Here is a 7,205-nt window from a genome sequence, read left to right as displayed (position 1 = left end):
AATTTAGAGACAATGACATCGGAATGAGACCCAGAGAGAAACCTCAGCTGCTGAACACAACTGTGACCTTTTCATCCAGCTTGGTGGGTGGGGCATGGACTTGGAAGCACAGTCCTCAGTTTCTTGCCCCCTCTCTCTTTCCCCCTCCCGCCTTCCCTCCCTCCCTTCCTCCTTGAAATTAGGGCTCTCAGATGCCCCTTGAATGTGAGCAAGGCGGGGTTTCTGAACAGCTTCCAATGCTTCTCTTTCATCTTCTGTGATGGAGCCTTGCCTTGTTGTTCACGTGAGTCTCATCCCTGGGCGGAAGTGATCCTCCTGCTTCTGTCCCTCACGTAGTAGCTGAGCATGCAAACCCGTGCTGCAGTATGTGGTTCACAAAGGGCCTTTGGGGAAACTGAGTCTTTGCATGCTCGCTGTTTTAGACAGATCACGCTCCTTCGATTTACTGTGTACACACTCTTTTTTTTAAACAGCATCATTTCACTCCTCATCATTTGAAACAAGGTTTGAAGCCAAGAAACGCATCAGAGATCATTTAAGCAAGGGTCCCACCGTCCTGCTTAGCTTGCAGGGCTCCTTGTTTACTCATTCTGGGGTGCTTGCCTCTCTTAGATGTTCCAGTCAACAGTTCTCATGCTGCCAGAGTACCCGAGTCCAGCATCATCCCTTCCCTAGACACAGGTATAACCACGCCCAGATGACAATGTCTGACAATTCACGAGATGCCCATTCGTTCCCTCCTCACCCTGCTCAGCTGCAGTCCCTGACGATCTGCTCTCTTTAGCCCCCCACGTACAGCAGAGCTTCATTTCTGATTGTGCTATTGTTGCCCCGAATCTGTTACTGTGAGCTCAAGTGCCCCCCGAATTTGAATCCCCTGAGCTTGCACCTTCCCTTAAGTTCCTGCTTGAGATGTCCAGCCCACATATCTAGCAGTCGGCTGCAAACACCGATGGCCACTGCTCCTCTTTGCTTTCCCGGCTTCGTGTTTGCAGGTGCTTCCTCTGTATTTATTTCTGACCTCTCCACCCAAGCCCTTTGAGAACTTATTTTCTGGAAATGCTGGGGGATGAGACCATGGTCTCCTGCTACCACAATGCTACAAGACCATGGTCGTCTATCACCAAATTCAGAGTAAGGACAGTAAACTTGTCCTCAGGACTGACTTTTTTGTTTGCTTTTAAGGGGAAGAAATGTCTGTATCACCTCACAGTTGCAGCCCATCATAGCGTGGAGGGTGTGTGAAGCAGTTCACTGCACTACAGCCAGGAAGCAGATGGAAGAAATACAGGAGAGAGCCATGGCAATGTGTAGTCCCTAAGGAAATGCACCCGCTGACTTCCTCCACTTTTGTCCCATCTGCTATCTTTACCCACCTCTCACTCATGTCATTATGTCATGTCATGATTCATCAAGGGACTAATCCGCTGAATACGTTGGAGCCCTCCTGCTCTAAATGTCTGTGGAAATGTTTGGGACTGATGTGCTGTTTAAATGGGACATTAGCTATCAGTTTATCAAATACCACAGTTGTTGTGATCTGGTCCACTGACCTAATTCATCTGTGCTGGACTCCTGGTCAACTTTGCCCTTCAAGGCTGGATGCTGACTTTGATCTCCGCACTTGTCCATGACGGGTGGCCTCAAGTCACATGGAAGAGGTGCGTCGTTGATTATAAGCATCAAATCAATCTGCGTCAAAGCCCAAGGAGTTGGCCTAAGATCGGGGTTGACAGGGACTTCTTGCCTGGGTTTGCTTGTCACCTCCCTCACATTTATGCTTCTATTCTGTCATAATTAACAGTGTTGCAACCATTGCTCTGTTTCAGACGATATAGTTACTCTGCATTCCTTATCTTAAAAAATAGAAATAATAATGCCAATCCTCCCATTGCCTTTAGGAAGAGCAAATAAAATTATGTTTATGAAAGCCCTTTAAAAGGATTTAAAGACAGCCTGCCCTGGCTATATGAGGTGATGGCACTACTTTTGTTGTTATTATGTTTTGGCTCTCGGAGACTGATTAGTTCAATTCTATTTTCTTGGATATGTTTTAGACTGTTGAGGTCATGAAACAAGTTATCTTCAGGTTAGAGAGGTGTTATTATAAACACAGTTCCATTAGCAGTAAAAAAAATCTCATTTTTTCAAGTTAACACTTCATTAAAAAATACAATTGATTTTTAAAAAATAGAACCAGGCTACTACCATAATTTCCCCTCGCTGTGCTTGCCGGACTTCTCAATGATGACAGAGGAAAAGATAGAGTAATAGATTTTTAGGCAAAGGATAAGCAATAAAGCTCTGATGAAAGTAATGCAGTAAATAAGGAACAAAGCACTGGGGACCCAACCCCGTGTGGGTTATGTGTGTGTATAGGTCTAATAGGCTTCAGAAATATAAACACAGCAAATATATATGTCCGGTGTCTATGGGTTTTACAGCAGAAAAGGTATTTTTAGTAGGAGGAGAAGTTGAGATTGAGCGACCAATCAGATGATGAGCGACAACCTTAACAATTGAGAATTTGCTGTTGTTTGATCAGGGAGACTCCCTTTTAACAAAATTGACAGAAGATCCCATTTGTAATTAAAATGTCCAATTGTGCTGTTCTGTCTCGGCATACGCCTCTAGTGTAATAACGTGTGTTCTCAAATAGGATTGCTTTTCTGTTGCAGAAATGAAGACATTGCTGAACACCCGACCTTCCCTGAGCCGTAAAGAGAATAGGCTTTTGTTGTTGTTGTTTTTAAGGTTAGACAATATTATTTGGCAAGCTACTTCCTTTAGTGTTTCTCATGAGGACTCCACGGCATGAAGGAGTTAATTTCTATCAGAAAATGAAGAAGCTGAAATGGAAATTTCCATAATGAAAAATTAAAGGTGTGAATTCTGCTTAAAGGAGGAAGGCTGTCAGGGATTTCGTGGGAGGATTTGTGGTTGGCACCGGTGTGGTAATTTTCCCTGGTTATTCAGGGTAATGTGGTGGATTATAACAGTGTTAGAAGGCCTCCAAAGTTAAAAACTGGTAGTCTCTATGTTCTGGGTATTAAAAAAGTAGATTGTTGTGAAATTTTACTTATAATAGAAATACAGACTTCTGACTCTTTTTTAAAAGTATTATATATTTCACAGGTTGTCAAATGGGCTAGTGAGTGAGTGTGGGTTTAATGGTGACCCCCATAGTGGCATTGGGGTCTTCCTGTCACTCACACCACACAGCTGAGAGCTGAGTGCTGGGATTTGCAATGCTTAATCTAGACAAAATTATAAAACCTGTAAAATGGGCCTAAGCAAATGTGTGCATGGCCCCATTATCCTAATGAATTTCACTGAGTTTTAGAAGAATATTCTATGGAAATAGGAGTTAGGGTGAGCTATGTAGTCTGTCCTTGGAAATTCACTAAGAATGTCAGCATATTAAAGGCTCCAGTAGGAAACATTAATGTTTTAAACTCCTCTTTAGAAAATATTTTTACATGAACAGACTTAGAGAAACGGCGCTCTTTAGCTTAGCTCTAAAATGAAGGTTACTACTGACATTTACATATTAATAAATAAAGGAAATATTTGAGAAATTAGGAGTCTTATACGTACATGCATAAGAAGCAAACAGTTGAAATAAAGACACCCGTAACTTGAAGGCTGTAATATTCAAGGGGTCTTATGCCTCTTCCTGTAAAAAACACTTTATTCTCTCTAAAAACTACAGTTTGATGAGAGATTTTTCTAAAATACAGTCAGTATAACAAGTGAGAAAACTAAATAAATGTGGGATGTTTGAAACACTGATTTGCTTAGTGACTCCTGCCTTCACTTAACATAGCCAAGCATTGTAGGCATCTCTAGAGTCCCCTGGAACGTGTCATCTTTTGGACTCCAACTCCCTGGCTCCTCTAGTAGGCATGGCTGCCATCAGTCTCAGGGACGCTGAATGGACACCCTGATGAGTACATGCCCTCACCATCTAGATGACCATTTAAAAGTGGAAATCTGGTAATTTTCTTGAACCCATTTTACGGTTGTATTTGCTTGTGAAGATCACTCTTCTTGTGATACCTACAAACTGTCTGTCATGTGATCTCGGAGCCTAGGCCAATCTGTCCTCTTCTGTTTTGTGTGCCTTTTGAAGTCTCCTTTTGTTATTCAGAGAGCAGTCTTTCCTGTCACAGGGCCTTTATACATGCCTACTTTCTCCTAAGTTAATACTTGCTTAGGCACATCTTCACTCATATGGTGCTCTTGCCTTGCTCTGCCACACCCCACTTCTATCAGACCATGGTTTGTTTGTTCTTTCTGCTTTTCTTCTACCATTCATCACGACTCATGAATTTGTAGTTATTACAATGACTAGTCAGTATTCTCCTCCTTTGTTTACGAATTCTCCAGCTGATGCCCAGTGAAGACCTCTCAGTAAGAATAAACGGAGACCTTTGCTCACTGATCAAACCAGCAAGATCAAACCTTTGGATGGGGGCTCTAAAATGAATCAAAATTGTTATTGGACTGTGACACTGATCTATATGTTTTGGTATAAACTTTGCAGATGGAAGGAAGTCGGTAGAGAGATGGGATGAAACCAATCTGGCAGCAATGAAAAATAGATTTTTTTCTTGGTGAAATAAATAATGGTTTTCTGGTTGGGTAATTCTATGCACAGAAAGTGATTGATTAAAGTTCCCTGGAAGCATAGGCTATGCAGATAGAACAGGTGTCTACGTCTGCGCATGACTTGAATGTAGTCTTCAATCCTTTTCTCGGAGGAGGTACCCTGGATGAGTTGAAGTCCTACTTCCTGTCTGTGGGTGTGCTCGATCCCCAGTCCAAACGAGAGTCAGGCGTTGCCTCTTAGGCAACAAACAAATAAATAAAGGAGTAAATAAGAAATAATAAGTAAAGTAAAAATAGTTTGGCTGCTCCGAATTCTGGAATTGGTGAATAAGTAAATGTTAGGAGTTTTTAGTTTCTCTTTCCATTACAAATAGTAGGATGCTCAGGAAGGCGTCTGTGCAGCACAATAAGTGCATTGTAGGCTCCATAAATCTGTGCTACGTTTGCTGAATGAATGAGCAATGTGTTCCATTTACAGAGAAAGAACCGTTCACTTCTGCTTCATTGGTCCTTATAGTCACCTGTAGTGAGCTAAAACAGCCATATCTTTGGACAATAAGCTCCTCTTCTAGGACCTCTTAGCTCACCAGGGTTCCCTTGTCATATGCTTCTTCGGTGCCATCCAGATTCCACATGAGACTCTGAGAAAGCTGGTAAGAAAGTATTCGTTTGACTGCACGGCACATTTTCCATTTCCCACAGATACTGGAGCGGTGTTTGGATCCGTGTATGCCGACCCGCCTTCCATTTGAGGTGTCAATTTTCATGGTCACCTTCGGGTGGTTTTTCCTGTGCGACATTAAGAACAAGCAGCTCCAGCTGGGGAGATGGCTCAGAAGTAAAGTGCTTGACTTACAAGCAGGAGGAACTGATTTTGACCCCTGAGGACCCGTTAAAACTCCAAGCCTGGGTGTGGTGGGGATGTGCACTTGTAATCCCAGTGCTAGGGAGGTAGAGACAGGAGGACCCCTGGGGCTCTCTGATCTGGCAGCTAGCCCACTCCAGGCCAATGAGAAAGGCTGGATGGAGAGGGACGATGCCCAAGGAAGGATCCTGGATGTTGCTCTCTGGCTTTCACACATACATGCATACACATGTACATACACCAACATATGTATACACATACCTATGCATGTGAACATATACATGCATACATATCAACATACACCTTCATGCATGTAAACACATGCCTGCATTCTTGTGGACACATTTGTAAAGGCACACACACACACACAACACACACACACAGAGATCTAAGAAATGAATTTGAGAGCATGGCCTCTAATACAAAAGAGGACACTCAACAGTAAAGCAGTGTTCCTGCTCCGTGTGCACATCACCCCTCCGTCCCTCCTTTCCTCGCATGGCAGATGCAAACACTCCTGTGTAAAGAGCACTCGCTGGAGACAGAGACTGGAATGCATTCAGATGTAACCAACACTGATTTCCAAGATAGATTTCTAAATTATCGCCAAGATTTCCAGTCTGGCACGTATTTTTTTTAAGTGCCCCTGACCACTGCCAAGGTTCCTCTAAATTCTGAGGAAATTCTGTTATTTTCTGTTTAGACCCACCACCTTAATTTGTGCTTCTGCGACCCTGATTTGTATTTGAGTCTGAGTTTAAGCTCTGCTCAATTGGAGAGAATAATAAGATCCACTCCTAGGAGCACAAGCTAAGAAAATAGTAAGCCACGCTAAGTAAATGAACTACATTTGTGATGGAAACACTAATATTTTGAATTTTTAAGTTAAAAGTAGTGTTAATACCTTGTGAGTTCCGAATGCCCAGATTATTTCAGATCTGAAAGAAACAGACATGATAGAAAATGCAGTCACTTAAAAGAAAGAAGGGTTCCATTAATTCGAGGAGCTCTTCAAATCTCAAATAAAATGTGTTTTCCAGTTAAAAAATTATATATATATACATATACATATATATTTAAAGAACAAGCCTATGTTACTTATCTAATGGGCTTCTTGACAATTTAAAAGGAAGCTCGGTTTGCTGTGCCATCATTTTTGATGCATTTATTCAAATGTGCCATACTTAATATGCAACTTGAAAATCTCTGGGCACACATGAAAACAGATTTATCGGGCTCTGATATGCTCTTCTGAAGCCTGGCCATGCTTCTTAGTCGTGTTTTTCTGGCTCTCAGGGAGCTGATGAAAAATTCCCCAGGTCTTGGGATCACTTTCTATAATTCAGACTCTATTCGGAGAGTCTCGTTTGTAGTTGTGTCCTTTCAAACCTGAGGCTGATGGACATTTCATCTTTTCAGAGTGTTGCCTAGTGTCCCCGTAAGTCTGCCACAGTATTTACCTTAAAACAAGTACTCACTGTAGAAAAAAATATGTTGAATTCAGTGATAGATTGGAATTTATTATGAAAAAATAATCCAAATATGAGAAATATTGGAGCCTTTCAGGGATTTAGGTGACCATCAGAGTTCTAGAAGTTGAATATTTTAAGGGTAGTATAGTTTGTGCTTGTGTGCATGTGTGTGTATGTGTGTGCATGTGTGTGCATGTGTGTGTATGTGTGTGTATGTGTGTGTGTGTATGTGTGTGTGTGATCTTCCATCCTAGTCT

The sequence above is a fragment of the Chionomys nivalis genome, chromosome 2 (genome assembly GCF_950005125.1).
Source record: "Chionomys nivalis chromosome 2, mChiNiv1.1, whole genome shotgun sequence".
NCBI lineage: Eukaryota > Metazoa > Chordata > Mammalia > Rodentia > Cricetidae > Chionomys > Chionomys nivalis.
The sequence above is the reverse complement of the archived record's forward strand: the minus strand, read 5'-3'. Positions refer to the sequence as shown.